Genomic DNA, 21,403 nt, shown 5'->3' with positions numbered 1-21,403 from the left:
AAACACAGCAATAATAGTGCGCTGTTTTGTTACTATCCACATTTAATAGCTTTTTTCAAGAACCCATTTAGTATTTTTTCACAAGTAATGCAGAAAACACAGCGGAGATATATGTGGTCTATATATGCAAATGTGTTGTGATGATGTATGTAAGGCTATTCAGACAAGAATGAAGTGACAGTGGCATTGCATTTAAGAATTAGGATCACTTTTATCTGCTGTACTGTAGCCCCAGTTGCTTCTGATACCTTGAAAACAACTTGAAATGGACATTAAAGGCATAGCAAATGTATGTTTTACCTGTTAATGAATATTAATAAACCCTGGCCACATTATTGGGCAAGATTAAAGTCTCCTTTCTCTGAGGGATATATCTGGGGAATTTAAGCATATTACATGTCTTTATCACACTGACAGCAGCAACAGCCCCTGTCTCAGGTCTCCACACTGAGTTATGACCTCATCATCTCGTTTGTACAAAAGGGAAAAATTAAATTAGTTAGAGTAATGAACCTAGATGCTTTTCATAAGAAATTTCAGAGCTCATTGTTCCCCAAGTTGTTTAAGAGAGTAATCTGCTGCATGTACCCTTGTCTCACTTAAACCAGACCATCAGAAAGAGCTGCCAGGGGTCTGCCTATTTAAACATGACTCCTCACGGGGGTCCTAGATCAAAGATGAAAGCATGCTGAACAATCTGGGAGACTGGGGTGAAGGGTGCCATGAAGGGAGTAGAGAGTGTGATATATCAAATTAACAAATTTGCTTTCCTTCTCCCGGTAGGCAATGGAGTAAATTCTCTGTACTTAAATCGGTATTGGACTGACAGGAAAGGAGAGCAGGAGGGATCAGATGGTAGAAAGAAGTTCTTTGTAAGACAGTTATGTGAGAGTGAATGAATGAGTAATTAACGACACTCTTACTTCTAATTAAAACCTCTTAGCTTTCTCCTCACAAGGTTGCAGCAGCTGGTGAAGAGATGGCCCTCACTGTGAGATGAGAGACATAAATTTTATGTCAGTATCACGAGGCAGCACCTGGTTATGCCCACACCTGTCACTATTGGCATCATAGCTCATTCTGTCAATGAATTACATCCTCATGGGGTAAGAGTGAAAAAAACTAGATTCTCTTATTCCACAATGAAAATCCCTGGTGGTTTAAAGGTGTTAGTACATATCCATTTTCAAAATTAAATAGATCATTGTTTAGTTCAGCAAGGCAGACACCTGCCTCCTCGAGTAAAAATGTCATTCTCCAGATCTGAGACATTTCCCCCGAGGAACCAGATCACAGTATTGCCTTGTAACTATAACTTAATATCATGTCGAAATCTCCTGAGGATGATAGTAAAGCCACAGAAAGAGGGAAAAACAGGAGCAAGTCAGATGCTTAGAGAAACAGACGGAGGCCAGGAGCAGGTGGAAGAGAGAGGCATAAGGGAGTGGGGATGGAGGAAAAGAAGACTCAACACAAAAAATTAGATAGAACACCATCCCCTGAGATGATAAAGACAACATGGGAGCAATAAAAGCCTATCAAGCCATTTGAAAAAACAATAGGGAACAGCATGGGAATGTCTTTTAGTATAAAATTTTAATGTTAGTTCAATAAATGATTCTGTTGTCTTTAATAAAAATGTCTTTAACCCAGGCAGAAATAGTCCTCTGGGATATGCATATGCTGGATGCTATTCTTTCATGAGATCTCACTCATGTGTGCCCAACCTCCTCCAGTCTTACACAAAACAGGAAGGCCTGTTAGCTTTCCTGGTTCTCCATCCTTTTATGACGACTTCTTCAGCTGCCCCAAACACAGTCAGCTTCATCAGCTCCTTTAATTAATGACCAAAATTCCCTCTTCATAGAGTCAATTAGTTATAATCAGTGATGACATATTAATATGTTGATGTTGTGCTGTGATTGGCCAAGAATTAGAACTGTTGTTCACAATAATAGTGCACTTTCATGCAGAGTGAGATTCTGCATGGAAAACCTTTGAGTAAATCTGACAGTTGATAGACACACAAATCAGAGGCATCACCTGCTCATCTGTTCTGTTTATAATTGTTGTCTTAGCTTCGACTCCAGGCCGAACTGACTTGAAGCCTAAAAACAGAAAAAGAAAGAACTGATCATGAAGAAAGGTGCACTATTTCAACCATGAGTCGTGATGCAGTTAAAATGGTAGAAAATTGATTCAAGCAGTAAAACAACTTGTCATCTTTGTACTCCCTGATAGCATGATGAATTGCTACTGTGGACACCTCGATCACCTGAGCTGTCTCAGTAAGACACACTTGATCACTGTCATAGAAGCTCAAGATGGTCAGAGATTGCTGTATAGACAAGGGATTTGACGCCTCCTATTTTTCTGTCTGTCCTTCACTCCATCACACAAACACATACTCATTTGTGTCAATCTGCCTATTTCTCAGACAGAAGGTGGAAATAACCGGAGAAACAAATATGAGAAGGAAATGATCTGGGAAGAAATATAGCACAAAGTGTGGGAGTCGGACTCCAGTGACGCAGATTTGCCCCCATTCTTCTGTTAGTGTTTAAGTTTAGCTCTTTGATTAAGGTTGGGGAAAAAAAGCAGGATTTGCTCACATGATATTTGCTGAACACAGACTTTATCCTTGCAAAAATTATGAGTGGCAAATATGTCGATTTTAAGTTGAATGGAAATAATGCATCATTCTTCTTGAAGTGGGTAGTGACTGGCATTATCCAAAATGTATGTACATGTTGCAGTTTGCTATAGTTAAAAATGAAGACACTGTCAGAAGAGCTAAATTTCCACATATTCAAAGATACTCTAAATGGCCCATACAAAACAAACAACCCTTGGAAGAAAGGTGATAAATTACTGAATTGCACTGACTACTATTGTCTTAAATTAGTACAGTTGTCTTGGTTATAAATAATCATTGATTCAGCCTCATTGAGCTCATTGAAATAATTTTTTGTGCCACACTGAATATGGACAAGAAGAAGAAAAGAAGAGAGACGTCGAGGGGAGATTGGCAAAAGAAAGGTTGCTGAGCGAGGCAGAGGTAAAACGCAGTCCAGTGATCCATGACTGCAGCTGTGCATGTTATTAGTAGGCTTATGGTTTTCATTATACATAACTGAATGTGACTACAAAAGATTATCAGTAATATAAGAATACATGACAGTGGCTTCCATAAAAAATGAACCCTCTTTTTTAAATCTAATGAAAAAAACACTGACAGGAGATTGAAAAAAAGCATTGCTTGTTTATATAAAATTCCACTACTATTGAAAAAATATGATTTCCACTGAGAAATATAAACAAAACTCAAGTTACAGGATGGGACGGTTTAGCTGAATCTGGCAAAGTGCACCTTGAATTAATGCTGGGCAAAATTAGATTAATATCATGCACAGTGTCACAGCGCTCTCTCAGTCACAGGTCATTGCTCCTCCATCAGGATGGTGATCTAAAACATAACTCTGAAACCACCAAGGCTGGATGAGAAGAAATTGTTGGAACACTGAAGGGGCCTGCCGGGGACTCCTTGGTGGGATTAGATTTCTACACTTGACATAAAAATGAACTGTAACAATCAGTTTAAGCAGACAAGTTAACAGGCTGACTGACACAGCATATCTGCATAATTGATATGCTTGTAGAGTAAATGTGTCTTGTTGTTAAAGTTAAACTAACTGCATTTGTGTAGTCTTCTCTAATCTTACTCATCACTTCAGACCACTTTATGAGGGCAGTTCATGTTTTACATGTCGGCTTAGCCACAAGGACTGTCTGAAATACATTTTGTCATCTTCTCCAGTTTTCAAGGGCCACCGGGTATCTATGAGGCTGAGCGTGTGCAGCCCAAATATTCATGACTGCTTGGACTGAGGATGTCAAGCACACATGCAGTGAGATTAGGAGATAGAAAATATCAGACAAAGAAGGTGAGGAGCGAACATGGCAGCTGATGAAGCCAGTGTGGGGTTCAGCATCCTCCCTATGGACACTTTGTCACATGCATTTGGTTAGTCAAAGGACTGAACTATTCTGATGGTACATCTCCTGAGCAACATCCACTCTGAAATGAAGAACAATGCATTTCCAAAACTTTTAGCACATCTGCATTAACCGTCATATCATTACTGATCTCCTGCATTTACTGAATGTACATCTTTCCTTACAGCCCCATCCATTTTTCATTTTGAGATATTGATATGATATGTAGTCTAGGCATTTTTGACAAGAAACAAGATAGTTTTAAACATTACACAAAAGTAGAAATGATTATGCTTTTCTATAACTGCTTATTTTGCAAATATTGTACCTGTGCATGAGAATAACAGCTGCACTCGGAGAAGTCACAACTCCCTGCTGGGAATATTTCACGACTCATATCAGCTAAATAGCAAGCCTCTGTCTCCTCTACCCTATAAAAGTTTCCTAAGAACTCTGAGAACTGACAACATTTGCATCACAACCTCTGTGGGTAAGCTGTTCCCTTGTTGCAACATGATTAAATGTCCTATGCTTGTGAAATTCAGACAGTATTCCTGAGTGTTCTTATCATTTTCCTAACAACTTGGTCCTTTGAGCCAGATGTCAACAGTCGCTTCGTAGTCCAGACCAACAGGGCTTGACAACTGTGCATGGGGGAGTCTAAGACTCCTGAATGAAAGAACTCCAGCATGATGTTTGCTGACAAAAAGAGGCCGAGACCTGCTGGACTATGTGAGGGATGACAAGATCCACAAACGTTGATTAATTTTCCTATACCAGGATGTCTGACTCATAAGGTAGGACAAATATCTCTACTTATTTTTCTCCTACTACAATAGATTTGAAGTCAGGGAATTTAAGATAAAATAAGATCGGGATTTCAAAAAGGTAGGGGGCCTTACAAAATATTCAAAGTCAGAGACTATTAAAGTCAGGGGCTTTAAAAAAAAAAATCTGGAAAAAAGGTTGGGGACCTTATCAGTTCATAGTCTGTGTGAGAAGATTACAGAAATAAATAACTCCACACGTTAAAGATAAAAATATAAATGGGCAACTTCAGCTGATGCTGTTGTAAAGGAGAAAATTAACTTTCCAGAGACGCAAAATTAATGTTTTGTAGAAATCAAGATAATATAAAATAGTTAGTTGAAGTAGTTCGGGCATCTGGTAGGATGCCCCGAGGTCACCTCCCATTGGAGGTTTTTCAAGGCACGTCCAATTGGGAGGAGGCCCCAGGGCAGACCCAGAAATCGCTGGAGGGATTGTGTATCCCTTCTAGCCGGGGAAGGCCTTGGGATCCCCCAGGAGGAGCTGGAGAGTGTTCACTGGAGAGAGGGATGTCTGCATTTCTCTCCTGAACCTGTTCCCTCTGCGTAATGTCCTCGGATAAGCAGAAGACAATGGATGGATGTTTGCTTTGTTTGTTTACAGTGATATACTTAACTATAGTAAAGTGGGAAGAACTCCTCTACAAAAATTCCTACCACAAAGAAAATGGTGTCTGTTGTTGAAAAATCTGAATGGGATAATGACTGGCACCAAGGACAGAAAACAGTTTCTAAAACTTCTGGAATATCCGGCTCAAACTGCCGCATGGTGCCCATTGAGGTTGTAAATCAAAACATGCAACACGATGAACATAAAATAATATATGGATTTTATGTATTAAAACAAATAAAACTGTACCATAATATGTAAATTGCATACATATTTGTGCTCATATACACATGTATTTGATGAAAGTCCTGACAAATCATCTTTGAGCAAGTATCAGAAATAACCTTTGTCATGAAAATGCATAGAATAGTCCTCTTAATTTCTTTCATCAAATGCTTGGAATATGATGATATATGATGATATGATGTTTCTTCTCTTGCCTTTTTAACACCCCTCGCACAGTCAAAGTTTCCTCTCCCTCTAAAATCAAATTAATTTTAAAGGAAACATTAAAGGAGACTCACATACTATGCAGAGGGTGCCAAGAAATCATTTTTAAAGTGCTGAGCTCAAAGGATGCCCCTCATATCCAAGCCTTTTACTGAGTTTTGACCAGTGAGGTAAACGATCCTCCAAAGCACGATTTCAGAGTTGGACTGCATAATGAGTTTCTCTATCAATTAATTCGAGGAACATTGACATTAGACCTTCTCCTTTCATTTCCTGCTGCGGAAATGAGATTGTTAATTTTCTTCACGGAATTTAAGCATAATTTATCATTCAAATTATGGTTTTATTTAAAATCAATAATTTTCTTTCATTAAACTTATTTGATACAGTGTGTTACGTGCTTGAGGATCTTGAATCATCCATGCAGTCATGTTAAACAGTTTAATTCTAAAACCGTGCCAAAATATAATGGTGAAATATTTGAACTTCACCACAAAAAATAAATAAACACATGCATCATAGTCTTCAGTCCTCAGACGCTCATTTTGCTGTCTTCAGGCAGAAATACCTTCATGTATTTCCACTGGTCTCTGATAATTCATGCATTTTACCTTGATTTGTGCATTTAAAAAGGAATTTGATGCTGGGTTTTGACAACCATTCTGTGGGAAACTTGTTCTTTTGCTTGGCATTTCAAATTCTGATACCATGCAGAATCCACAGTGTCATGAATGATCGCAAGTTGCACAGTCCTTAAGACAACAAAGCATAACATTTCCCCCACCATGTTTCATGGGTAATATGACATCACACACCCTGGGTGCGTTTGAAGCTGTTTTCACACATGGACACTAGAGGATTGCTTAAGAATGTGTGGAGAGTTAGATCCACTTTCTCTCAACTTCTATTTACACATGCATTTCAAAGTGGGAGGTCCTCAGTTGGAGATTCATCCTCACAACAGAAAACATGGCTCACACACCACCCTTGGGGTACACGGGAGGTAGAACGTGATGTAAAAGGATGACATGGAAGCTTGTGACTATCTGAGTAGATTGTTTGCACTAAATAGGAAACCTCTGATTTAAATGTTAAGTATAAAGTCAAAACAAAATAGGTGCCAAGAAATCAAATCAAAATAAAAACAAACATATGTCAGCTGTTTGAGTGTTTCCTTTGGTAATAAGCAGCAGTTTAACTCTTTTGTCAAATTTAGATATTTAACTTTTTATCACATGACTGTACAAATGGCTGTACTTATTTGCAGCATTCTTCCTGGGTGATCTCAAATCAGCCAATCTAATGCACAACAAAGTCCAGACTGAACAGCCTACATGGGTGAGAAAAAACACAAATAACTTTGAATAGAACAGTTATAAATTCACTGAGCAGACTTTTCCATCAGATAAGCCAGTCCTATTGTCCTTAAGATAGATCTCCATAAAGTTCCCTTGACCTACTTCCTGTCTTATGACTGCTGACAGGTGCTGTACACAAGCAAGACACAATGACAGGACCGTTTGTTTCTCCCAGAACATCAGTTCAAATATCCTGATGGAAGGAGCATCAGGGGACCTATGGACTGTATCATCTAATATGATGTGGTTTGAAATGCCATTGGTGGCGTTCTTAATTTAGATGTCTTGACCACATTATTTTAGTCCCAGATCAAGTAATGATATTTCCAATGAAAAATGTAGGTAATCTTTGAAGAAAAGCCATAAGAGCCTATGAGACACTGTATACCCTTTTTGCCATTTATTACATCAAAAAACTACTTTGAATTTGGTGTTTTCCTGACTGCCTTTGTTTTCTTTCTATGCTGATTGGATTTGTGTCAAGATATTTTAGCCATGATTATCTGTGAAACTATAAAGATTGAGTACAAAAAGGGATTTGTGAAAAATCATGCTCCCTGATCTCTGCTTGAACATTTGTTGATGGCATAATCCTTGAAAATGTCTAATGTTGACATGTATTTTTGTTGCAGTACAGATGCACATCTCTTGGATTAACCACAAATGGAAACGTGATGATGTGAAGAAAAAGTTTGCCAGCAGCGGAGAGAAATCTTGCAGCATTTACATTTCTGAGTGTTTTTTTCCCCTTACTCTTAGACTGATGAAAATAAGGTGCAGTGGGCTACTCTCTTGCAATGTTCACTGGTGGACAGAGGGAGAGCACCTTGACAAACAAAGAAAAACAGACAGACTGTGTTGCTTCACAAAGAACTAGAGAAGTGGTGACAGGCTATTTCCATACATATTGATGACAGCCAGTCAGACTGGCCTAGGTTTGATTGAATAGTCACACAATGGGAAAAGGCAGACTACTTTTCATGTTCGACCATCAATCATTGCAGCAGACTGCAGCTTTCTCAGCTTTGTTTGAGTGTCAATTAGCCGATGTGATTTGAGTTGCAAGATGAATTTCAGTGGGCTGTAATTTTTTTCATAAGGCAGTCAGCATATAATGTACAGCTGTGGGACCAATCAACCCGTTGAAACATCAGCAGAACAGATTCACAGCAAAAAAGACGCTGGGTGGTTAAATGTTTTTTCAAATGATTAGTAATCACAAAATATAGCCAAAGCTTCCCTTTAGTAGCACTAACAATGGTGCAAATCATTTGTCTTTTCCTTTTCAAGTCTGTGAATCAGACAATGATCAGCTGAATTTCTTCATAGCTACCATTTCCTGCAGATCAGATTATGCCGGGATCTTCAGTTCAAATGAGCAGAAACAGTTCCTTTGAACTTTTAAGTTTGAGGTCAGTTGTGATATAATAAAGTATATTTTTAATGTTTTACCATCCATTTGCTTTCTTAATTTCTGCTATACCACATGGTCCATTTTCTTTGAACTCTTTAATTTGATTGGAAGTTCTAATAATTTAGCACCCTGAGATCTCATCAAGCGGTTAGCAGCTTGCAGCATTGCACATTGGCCAGCTTTGCACAGTACTTGACATTCTTTATGCTCTGTGGCCAGACTGAACTACTGAGCCAAAGAAAAACAATAACTGCATCTGTCACAGCTAGAGCAGCCAAGGTAATGCAGACTCTTAAGCAAAGCCCAGTGAAGACAGTTAAAAGTGTAAAAGGTTTATTTAACAGATGAGAACGAGCTGGAAAAAGGAATCTGGGAATCTGGAGAACAGTCTGGTCATGTTATACATGGGGTCAGAGTCACTAAAGGAAATGAGCGGTGTGTTTATTCCAGGAATGATAGGAGATAATACAATGATGTATGCAGAATAATTTGGTTTCAATGAATGTCTAGTCTTACTGGTGTAGAATGTCAGAGAGATTTTGAGGTGAGCCACTGGTTGTCATCAATGGGTGTTGAAGATGTAGGAAGTTGGGCAGGCAGGCAAGCGGATAGGGTAAGCAATCCAGTGGAAGTCTTTCACAGGACCTGGCTTGCACAAAGGAGACAGGTAGGACGCACAGGTGAGTGAGCCACTTATTAAGCAATAGAGAGATAACAGGAGAAAGTCGGTTCACACAAACAAAAACATTAGTCAGGGAAGTGTCGCAAAGTGGCCTGATTACCATACCATGGAAGCTGACAATCTAGCAGAAACTGGGTGCATACACTGGTCCTTAAAAGCAGCTCCAGTGATGAGGCTGATAAACAAAAGTTGCAGCAGCAGAGCTGAAGCCCAGACTCCAAGGTAGATGGATTCCTATCCTGCCCAGACCAACATATGGCTAAAGGGAAAAAGCACCCAAAAACACCAACAACCAGTACAGGACTGTGACAGCATTGTTCATAAACGGTCCCAGTAGGTCAAGTAGCAAGATTTTTACTATTATACACAACAAGATTTTTGTTCTTCATTTTTAATTATATTTAAAATATAACTTGATTTATTAAGGTAATCTGAAACTTGCATCGGTTAGCACCGTCGCCTCACAGCGAGAGAGTTCCAGGTTCAACTCCCGGCTGGGGCCTTTCTGTGTGGAGATTGCGTGTTTTCCCTGTGTGAGTGTGGGTTCTCTCTGGGTACTCCGGCTTCCTCCCACCATCCAAAAACATGCATGTTATGTTAATTGGTGTCTCTAAATTGTCCTTAGGAGTGAGTGTGTGTGTGGTTGTTTGTCTTGTTTGTCTCTCCTGTGATGGACTGGCAACCTGTCCAGGGTGTACCCCACATCTCGCCCAATGACCGCCCCCCCGCGACCCGACCGACAGATTAAGCGGGTATAGAAAATGGATGGATGGATGGATGAAACTTGCATCATAATTCACAGGCCAAGAGACTGTAAATGAGCAGAATTGTCATCTATATTACAATTACAGCACATTTGGAGTGTCTAATTCAGCCTGATTTGCATGTGTGTGGCTGATTTAGGACTGATGGAACTCTCTTTGTGCTGCTGATAGACTAATCCACACAGCTAATTAGACTGTAATGGAAAAGTGAACACTTTAAATACAGATTAGTAGCATTTAATCATTTCTTAAATTACATAATTTTCAAAGTTTTAGACCAATCCTGTTTTGTGCCATTATTTGTCTGGTAGCAGTTCTCAACACATTAGTGTAGTGATAATTCCGAATTGAAATGTCACAACAATGACTTATGGATTGTGAATTTTGAGCTTGTGGACACAGAAGATGAGCTGAAATGCAATGCTAACACTTTCATTTGAAGGCTGGTCAACAAAGGCAGAAGAGGTTATTCCTCTGCCATATTCAAGAGGCCAGGAGATCAGACTCCTTAAGTAGTCATTTATTTTAAGTAAATCATTACTGAATCTTAAAATCACAACGGATTACAAGATTAGAAATATCTAATGATAAGATAATAAGAAATAAGATATTGTGGTGTATTGGGGATGGTCGCCTTCAAACAGCCTGTGTGTAGATGATGCAGGAAGAACTCTGCTGACACAGACTTGGTTGAACACAGAAACCTTTATTGTCAGCCAGGTCCGTATCAGAATTACAGAATGATGCATCAAGTCTGGAGAGATGTGTCAAGCCCAGATTCCCCAACATCTCTGACTTACTGAGGGTGCGGTCTTTGTTAAGTAGAATCTGCCTGTTCTTAGTGACCTTGAAGATGTTGCATGTTCCCATTACCAAGCACAAAGCCCAGACATTATATGTGCGTAACTTTGAGCTTATTCTTGGACAAACTAACTGGGGAGTTTGTTATTCTCAAAATGTCCTGATTTATACCCATGACTCCCATACACAGCTCGTAATTATCAGACTTCTTATCACTTTCCCAAAACAACTTTGCACAGGTGGTAAACATCAGACACTACAATATGAATATTCCTTTGTCTTTATGAGATAAAGATTCATTTCCCCTCTTCTTAGGTAAAAATCCAATATCAAAATATTGATAACAGAAATGTTTACAAAGCAACACCTACAGGGCAGGCAAATATAGATAAGGCAGTCAGCATAGTTACATTTGAGTCAAGCTATAGTTGGAGTTTGGCCAGGCCATTTAATTGAACCACTGTTCCTGTCCATGTATATACACAAGAGATCAGATTATTGACTAAAGTATGTTCAGCGCTCCAATACTGTGAACTATGCAAGAAAACTTTCTGTTCATCTGTGGCAGATCATTGTACATATAATTATAGATGAATTCACAGCACAGATGTCAGATGATGCTGCTGTTATGAAAATAAGAATTTTCTTAGAGTCGAGCTACAGTTTCAAAATCCTTTAAGCAACCACAACAAGTTGACATGTAGTCTTCATGGGACGATTTACTGAAACAATTTTTGACACTGTTAGCTGTCTGACAAGAAAAACAGAAAGCTGTCTTAATATACTTTAATACAAGTATTTTACAAAAAAATACAAAAAGATTAAATGTGCAGAGTGCTTAACCTCATTTGAGTCTTGTTGAATGTTCAGTGATTCGACCCCCGACTGCATTATCTGGGTGTATTAATCCAGCTTTGAGAGCTTCAGTTTGGTACAGTTTGGGTTGGACTAACATGCATTTCAAAAGTCTGGTTTAGATCAGAGGAATAGGAAAATTGTCATGTAATTGTTCTAATATGTGATGGACAGATGGTTAGTGCTTGATTGGATCAGCTTTGCAGTCATGCCCAACTTAGTCAAATCCTTTAATGATAACTAATGCCCCAACCTACTGAAATTCAAAGAGTTTCTGTCCTCCTATATCCTCCAAGCTTATCTAGACTGGCATACAAAAGGGCAGATGAGGTTCTGTCCTTCTTACCTCTGGATTCCACCAGCTGCAGCTCCATTGCATGTCAGCTGTGATGTGGTGTTTTTTAGGCTTAATGTTAAAGCATGAACTTTCAGAAGTGGATTGTACTGTCTATCTGACTTGACGGGTTACTCACAGTTGGACAAAGTTAGCTTTTTCTTCCACAAACAAATCTGCAAGTAATTTTCATTTTTTACTCTGTCATCTTGTCTAGTCAGGTTTTGTCCTCAAACACCTCATGTTTCAATTGCTTGATTGGAAGCACGGCTTTGGACCTCCTAGCCTAAGTTGTCAGGGCTTACCTCAGGAAATGACCATAGTGGCGTATGATAGTCTGATAACAAAATGTTCTGTCCTTAAAGCGTAAAAAAGTCCAATAACATCAAGTTTAGATCAAGGCTACTTAGTTAAAATGACAACTAACCTTTGCTGTTAAAGAATTCATAAAGATTCAGTCACTGCATTGCTTTTTATCACCTTCTAGGTTTTTTTCAGTCAACTGAAACTTCTGTAACATATTGAGCTTCCTGTTTCAGAGAGGGAGAGCACCTTTCAGTCATGTCTTGTGACACTGGACAGTGGTATATCCATATTGTCACCAAGTGTGGGAGACAGTACAACCCTAGCACCAAAACACACCAAAGTGGAGATATTATTTTGCGTTGCATCAGAACGTCACACTTGAACATCACATACTGTCTTGGATGAATATTACACAGACTATGCAGCTTGAAGGATGTTCAAGTAAGTCAAAAGTCACAGCTTAGATTTACAAGTAAGTATGGAGTGAAATATCATCTTCCAATTTGAAATTAAGGTAGTCTTAAATAAAGGTATTCTGAAAGAATATCTGCATCACTTTACCATAAAGGTCACACAACACACAACATAGTCAAGTATTTTTAATTTGGCTTCAGGGACCAATGTTAACATGGTTCATTGGGCAACACAAATACATCAAACACTACATCAATAATTGCGGAGAACTTGAACTGTAATCATGAAATCTAACCAACAAATGTTGCCTTGCATGACAAATTTCAACAGCTCTGAGGGCAGTTAGAAAATGTTATGTAAAAATGAACCGGGCTAAAATAAATTGTCAAAATGCAATTTGAAAGAAACATGAAACATCTATTTTTCTGAATTTAGGAATCAACATTACATTTCCATACTGTACCACTGCTGTTTGAGGCCTTGTTTTAATTTCAGCTTTGTTATTATCTGAGTATGAGGGGGGTGGGGGTGGGGGGCTGTCCTCACTTTCAAGGTACATTCGAATATTTGAGGCACCGTACAAGGACTGTTGTATTTGAAATACTGTTCATTAGGTTCTAAATTGATTCATTTCCTAAATGGCATGACATTTGTTTTATCCACATGTAAAAAGGGAACAGTTCTACAGTGAGCCTCCAGTTTTATTTCTGTATTAATCTGACTGTTTTAGTAAAGGTTATTTTACATTGTATTCATAAGTTATGGGAGAAAATGCAATCTAATGCAATGAAAAGAACTGTCTTGTACAACAGATAATAGTCTCTTATATGATGATTGTGCCATCTGTTATTGTGATGCTATGCAAGAATTTGCTGTCATTCTTTTTTACATCAAACCATTTCAAAAGTCACTTCCTCTTATCATAATTGTCTATGTTTAATCTTGGTTTACCTGCTTGTTTGACATTTTCTATATTCACAAGTTAACTTGCGATGCAAAACTATGTTAATGAGATTCTGTGGCACACAAGATGTGGTATAAAGCAAGCTGACATTTTTCAGCTATTTGTAAGGCATTTCTTCCTCAGATACATGATTTACAACATTTCTCTATAATTATGTATATTAAATTGATAATAACTTTCATTTTAATAAGAAAATATTAACCATTTATTTTGCTTAATTGTATGTGTGCTGTTGTAGCGAAATTCTTGCTTTTCTATTGAATAACACACCTTTAGTTAACAAACAGAGGTGTATGATCTGAGTCCATGCAGGTTGTTGTAAGGTTAGACAAGTTGATGACCCAAAAGAACAACAGGGGCAGGGGAGGTGAAACTAAGGGTATGGCCAAATAGTAAAAAAAAATTACCTCCTATCATCTATCCTAAACTCTTCTCCTTGACCCTGTTGAAAAAAGGTCAAGGGGTTAAGGAAGGATGGTGGGAGAAATTCTAAACAACTCAGGAAAAGAAAAACACTCTTACACCAACAGGCTTTGAGGGTCTGCAGCACTGAAACTATGATCTCTTATCATCTTGTCTAATAGAGTCTGTCTCACATTAGTAAGATAAGATATGATATGAAATATTACTTAATTATGTGTGTATATCCATAATATTACATGACCAATGATATACACTGAACAGACCAAACTGTTTTGAATATCATTATGAATAGAACTTGTAACAGATGGGTTAGAGTAATACAATTAGGGAGAGAGGTCTAAGTAATCAAAAGAATAAAAGATGTGTCACACAAAGATGTGTTTTGAAAATGATTAAAAAACAATTTCACAATGCAAAGCTAAATTTGAAAAAGTAGCTGCATCATTTTAAGTGTAACTGACCCTGGGTAACAGATGCGTAAATACACAAAAACAGATATCAGAAAATAACTATAGTCATAATCTACTGGCTTGTAAACATATACTGATTACTGCCTGTACCATGTCCTAGTCCAAATTTAATAATGTAAAATCAAATCATTCATATTTTAAACAGGTTTGTCGAGGGTATAACTATATAAAAAATTAAGCCATTAAGCCACTCCTAAAGAAGAGAACTCTAGACGCCTCTATGATGAACAACTACAGACCTGTCTTATATATCTCTTATATATCCAAGATTATTGAGAAAGGTGTATTTAACCAGCTCAATGACTTTCTGAATGAAAGTGGAAATCTCGATAAGTTTGAGTCAGGCTTCTGACGTAATCACAGCACTGAAACAGCTCTGGTCAAAGTGTTAAACGACATCAGGTTTAATACTCGTTCTGGTTATGTGTCAGTCCTGGTTCTGTTAGATCTCAGCGCTGCGTTTGATACTGTAGAGCACAGAATCCTGTTGCACAGGCTGGAAAACTGGGTTGGACTTTCTGGAGCGGTCCTTAACTGATTCGGGTCCTATTTAGAAGCCCGGAGTTATTTTGTTACAATTGGCAGTTATGAATCTGAGTGAGTGGCCATGACTTGTTGAATTCTTGGACCTCTTCTATTTAACTTGTATATGCTCCCTTTGGGTCAGATATTGCAGAACTTTAACATCAATTATCACAGTTATGCAGACCCAGACCCAGGATGAAATCATAAGTTGTCAGCTAAAAAAGTTAAAATTTTCAATTTTTGCCATCTGTTTTGCCATGTTTCATCATCTTGATTAAACTCGTGTACAGACTAAAAGTTACCAGCACTGACTTTGAGTCAAGATTTCTTTATTTTTTTGACAACAAACATAAAGTGATCATTTTGTATACAAGGCCAAGGGTTTCTCATTGGCTATTTGATGTGTCAGTGATCATTAATTTCACATGCCACTGGTTCAGTTGGTAACCAGGCAGACCCTTACTTTCATCTCGGACTGTCATTGGCCATTTTAGTCCGAAGACCAGATATGGAAGCTCCTATTGGCCTTGGCCTGTCAGTTGAAATTTGAACACAAGGCTCCATCTTGATTTTATCTTGATGCACCAGCAGTTGTGTGGGAGTTGACTGCTGTAATTATGCTAAACATTTTACTGCATTGGCCACTGGACCTGCCACTGAAACAATGATGATTTTGTCCAGATAATAACAATAATCTTCACTCGTTGGTGAGTTGCCTGAATTCTGTGATTTGCTGTTTAATTGCTGTTGGTGTTGATTACACTCACTCCGAAGATTTTGTCTTAAAATGCCATGCAACACTGGAATCTCCAACAGTAAGTCACATGTGAAACCGCTGATTTGTATACAGCAAAGTTTAGTAGAAAATAATAGAAGGCCTGTGGGATGATGGTTTATGTACAACAACCTCCAAGTGTTTTAAAGAATACCTATTTTGGAGTTTGCAGCATTGTTATTTGGGGAAAACAAGGCTGGACGAGCTCAGTGAAAATTGAGAAAGAAAAATAAAAATGAATTTAGATCTTTTCTAAAAACAAAGCCATGTTTTTCTTTGACTATTCTTGATGTTGCCAGGGAGCAGACAGATACTGTACAATGACTACTCTTTCCAGCAATATGGTCAGAGCTGATTACAAAAACCCTGTGTTATCAGCATTAAGAGTGAGGATTTCTTTCTGTGGTTTGCTTGGGGTTTACATATTTATTGATCATAGTACAGTATACTGATCCCTTATCATGTGCCATGGAGCAAGTAATGTTGCTTATCCTCACTTAATGTCACATCACTGGAGAGGCCTATTGCAATTTGACATTTAACCCCCGAGGCTGTCTCCTGCTTTTATAATTTTCTGAAGAACTAACTGTCTGTCTGTTGTCTAAGTCTGTTGTTTGTGTCTTTGTAAATTTGAAATTAATGAGCTCTCACAGAATCCTGTAGCATCCTCGTTCTGGCAGAGACTTTGTGGGTGGGGGCATCTTTAACTGTACCGCTTCTAAATATTTGGTCTTGGTTCTGCTTGTAAATGAAATGTGCATGAAATTCAATCAAATTGCACATTCTCAAAGTAATGGCCCTAAACTGACACCAAAAATTCACTAATAAAAACTGACGTGGTGGATTGATTTTTACCCCAGCAGCAGCTCCTCATCAGCTCAGTGTATGGGGTTGACATCGGCATTCAGTCAAAAATAATAAACTAGACTAATCATTAAAGAAAATTGTGTTTATCAGAAATTGTGTTACAATACAGCCTGTGGGATACAGCTTAATGCTATTACTTTATGGTATAGTAGCTTACAGGCTTACACCCTGGGATCTTGTAATCGTTAATCGATGCAACCTATGTGAATATGTACACACTCCTCAGTGTACTGGAGGCCAGAACACATTAGTGTTGAATGACACACGTTAAAGCAGCTTCCAATATTACTTTCTAAAATAGCTCCCGCACTGGCATCAGCTGTCCATGTGCAGGCGCTCTATGACACTTGGCTTTGTGATACCATTATATATATTTTCTAACCTCTACCAGCTTTTTGGTAGCATATCGCGGTTCAAACAGCAGCTTTTGTGCTATAGCAGTTCTTTTTCTTTGTTTTGACATAATCCCCGCCTTGTTTTCAAAGCTGGAGTAACATGGATAAGGAGAGATTCATTGCTGAGATTGAAAATTATTCTGAGCAATAAGTACCATGCTTGGCTCCCCAAAAAGAATTCCTCCCTGGTTCTTCAAACAGAGAGCTTTGACTGCTGACTACTGCAGGTACTCATAAGTACTACTGTGAGTATTTCATACCAACCCACTTCCAAAAACCAACCCCTTTAAACAGCAGCAGTATATATGTAAACTTTCTTTCACTTGCCCCTTTATGTATGAAAATGTGATTTAGTAAGTGAAATTCAGATCAAAGTGGAGTCAACAACTTGTTCAGTATGCATTGATGAATTACTTACAACCATGCTTCTGTTTATGTATTTCATCTGATTAATCAAATCAACAAAAATGAATGTTGAAATAGGTTAGTATTCTTCCAAGATCCATATCAGATCAAGAGAACATGTCATACATAATGTGATATGCCTTTGAAGCCACATTGTTCTGAATATATTCTACAATGCAGTTAGAAAATATTTAGTTTTTCTTTTATTTGATGCAAAGCCCTTTTTTTTCATTTATTCATTTATTTATTTTCAATCTAAGAAATCAGCAGTCATCCTCCTTGTCTCCACTAATTGTGCTTACAACTGTGTTCAGAGAGTATGAAAAGGAGGTTATTTTTTATGTTATATTTGGCTAGAAGGCCACTGGACACCTGCCCAGTCAGTTCAAGATTTGTGCCTCAGTTCTTATCAAGAAACAAGTGATCTTAAAAGCTTTGAAAAAAAATATGGTCACCCAGTTCATTCATTTTCATCTTGACACGTACAATAGATATCTTGTGTTTATTTTCAACTGTTTTGCGGTCTGGAAGTGTCCAATAATGATCTGATCCAATGTAAACATGAAATGAATCATAATGTTTTGTATACTAAAAAACCTAAAAGAGGTCATTGTAAATGTAAAAATAAGAGTTATATTGCCATGAACAGAGTTTATAAAAAAAAATAAAAAAATTTTTTCAAGTGGCCAACTATCAGCACTAGTTCACCATCCCCATTTTTCTAACCAGAAGTGTACAGTATGTGGGTGTGTGAGCATGTTTGTTTTGCTTTAACTGCTTGTAGGCATGTGCCAGTGCCAACTGATGGGCTAATGCCTAATGTAAAATGAGAAGGTGGCAGAATAACATCCAGGGGCATCCTTATCTTCCAGTTGTTTTTCTACTCGCTTTGCAAAACTAAATTGGCATTTGTCCCCACACTATGGCCTTAAGGATGGCTGCAACCAATAATAGCCATTTATGATTTGACAGACCTCAGGCTTTCAGCCACAGCATATAAAACAGTATGGAACATTTATGTATTTATTCATTTATTTATTTGAATTAACATGACCCTTTTTTAATTTTTTATATCTTACATTTACCATTTCATAATGCTTGAACATAATTTGTTTGTTTTTCTTCTTATGTGTTCTTTGAAAAATTACTCTTTCAGCAGTCGATTGCATTGGTTAAAGTAAAAATGAATGATCACCCCAACTATTTACCCCACTTTGAGCCAGATGAGGTAAAACAATTTTGCTAATTTTTGTCCTGGTGAAAGGATAAGCCTCATGGGGCACAAGCGAAGTCATCAAAACATCTGCTGATAACCATTAAAAGCTCTCTGTGCCCGAGAGATGCCAGAGCTGTTTTAATCTCTTTCTTTTGATAAACCTGCAGCTGCCATGCTATGCAGATTAATTCTAAGACTGATACAAACATTGTATGTATGTTCACACAAAGCAATTCCTTTCAAAATAGTATGTCAACAGTTTTAAATAGTAGCTCAGATATTATTCTATTTTCGTCACCTCTGCATCTTTATTCATCCCTTTTTTACAGGAGGTCACTTGCATGAATTAAACAATAAGCATTGATTTTTTTTCTTATTCTTTTTTTCTTTTTTTTTTCCCCTGATTTTGTTTTGTTTTGTTTTATTAAATATTATGTTATAAAATGAATCTGGGGTTTGAAATTGAAGAATGCCACAGGGCCTACAATCTCAGAGGTTAGGCTCAGTTAGATCAGACGTTCTCATGTAAGAGAATACATAAAGGAGCTATTAAGATCAGTGTTATACTAGATATGTAAATGACCAAAATAGCAAGGGGGTCAGCTTCATTAGCATGGCAACATTAACAAATGCTGCTTCATAATTACTCCTGCATGCATGGCCAATCACAATAGTGTTAAACCCCTATGAGGAAAGATGGACAATAAAGATTGCCTGGGAACTTGATTAAATTTCACAAACCACCTGCTTTTTACAGTTCAAGTTCACTGCAGACATTTTAGTTTTTATTTTGTCTTCTTGTTTTGAAATGGTTACTGTCAGAGATCCTCATTCAGTGCCTTATGTCATTATTGTGGGTGACTCACATGTCATCTCTATCTGCATGCCAAGTAGGCATTTTTTTTACTTAAAATGCAGTATGCAATTACATGCATTCTGCTGAATATGTCTGTACACTATACATATATATATATATATATATATGTGTGTGTGTGTGCACCGTATAGACGTATTCAGCAGAATGCAGTCGAGATATTTGTGGAAGATTCTCTTCTCTCATGAACTGCTTGAGAAAGTTTAGCATTTGGCCCCTAGTTTTTCCCTCAGAGCAGTGATGATGCTGATAATAATCGCACAGAGATTATTTTATGGAATAATAGTCAAGGTTTTTGAACACCCTGAAAAAGCCAGCTGATGAATTTTTAAACGTTAATCTTTGAAGAAGCAGCAGGAGAGCACTCGTCAGTAAAATGAGGGGCTGCCAGGAATCTGCAGTAGGATAATTAATTGTTGAGTCTTTGTGGCGGGGATGCATCTACTGAGACCCATTGCAGATATTATACAGCTGTTAACTTTTGCGCCAATCCAGTCTTTTTTTTTCTCTTTTTTTCCTACCCCCTCTTTCTACAGCCTGTGTCAGTGTGTGTTGCTGTGTGTAATGAAATATATCTACATATGTACACAATACACACGTGATTAAGTGCCTCAAGCCCCTTGTGTGTGGAAGCCAGATGTTGCAGTGCGGATATACAACCTTATTGACAAAGAGCATTGTAAAGCAGTGCAGACGTGAGAAAGTTTGCTGAGAATATTTATGAGATACATTTTTGTGTGACTGAGGATCTTAAGACTGCAATATGACCTCATGTTATTTTATTCCTTCTAGTCTGTTTAGTTTTTGTGACATTCTGTGTTCTATGTGACCCATTCCAAATTGACTTCAATTGTATTCTAGCACGGTGGGGATCAAAACACTTCTGTAGCATGCACTTTGCATTTAGTGTTTGACATATTTAGTATTTATGAGCAGTCGGGTCGTAATTTAGCTCTTTGGCAGGATCAGGAATAAGAATTTGAATTACACTGACTGCAGAGTTGACCGAGACAGATAAAATTATTTTTCTTTATTTTTATGGAAAAAGTCATTTATTTTTGTAATGTTTTGATTTCAGCATTTTTGCACAGAATAACTAGAAAAAGTGAAAAATTACCTCTTAAAAGCTTTCTGTATAGTTTTTATCACACCCTCACGTTTGTTTGCTCTGAACAAAATCTTTCCATTTTTATGTTGGTAATTAACCCCTGTTGAGGCCTGAAGCTGCCCAAGTTAATGAAGTTGAGATTTCTGTCCAGGATTAATTAGAGCTCAAATGGGGATGCTTGTGTATAAGGGAGGGAAGAAGGGGTGGGGGTAAATAAACAATGTAATAAATGACGCATTGCACAGTCTTTAATGCACAATTAAATTGGGATTGTCTTGGGATCAGGCAAAGCACACACAAGTTACTCTCTTAAGCTTGCTTCATATATCAAGCCTTCACTCTTAATGGTTAGAGCCAACCCAAGAAAGTCCCTTGTTGATATTTAAATGCTATGAATAAACACATAGACAAATTTTGTGATGTCTTATTACCAACTACCAAGATAACCAAGAACACCTTTTCAAATTTTCCCCAGGGACTGAAAAGGAAAAACAGATAGTATCTTGGCATGGAAAGCCAATGTCGAAAGATCACCTTATGTAGAAAATAGGATTCTGTACAAATTTGTAA

This window comes from Leuresthes tenuis, unplaced genomic scaffold, assembly GCF_036924035.1.
Source record: "Leuresthes tenuis unplaced genomic scaffold, fLeuTen1.0.hap1 SCAF_2, whole genome shotgun sequence".
In the NCBI taxonomy this organism is placed as follows: domain Eukaryota; kingdom Metazoa; phylum Chordata; class Actinopteri; order Atheriniformes; family Atherinopsidae; genus Leuresthes; species Leuresthes tenuis.
Note: the sequence above shows the minus strand (reverse complement) of the source record.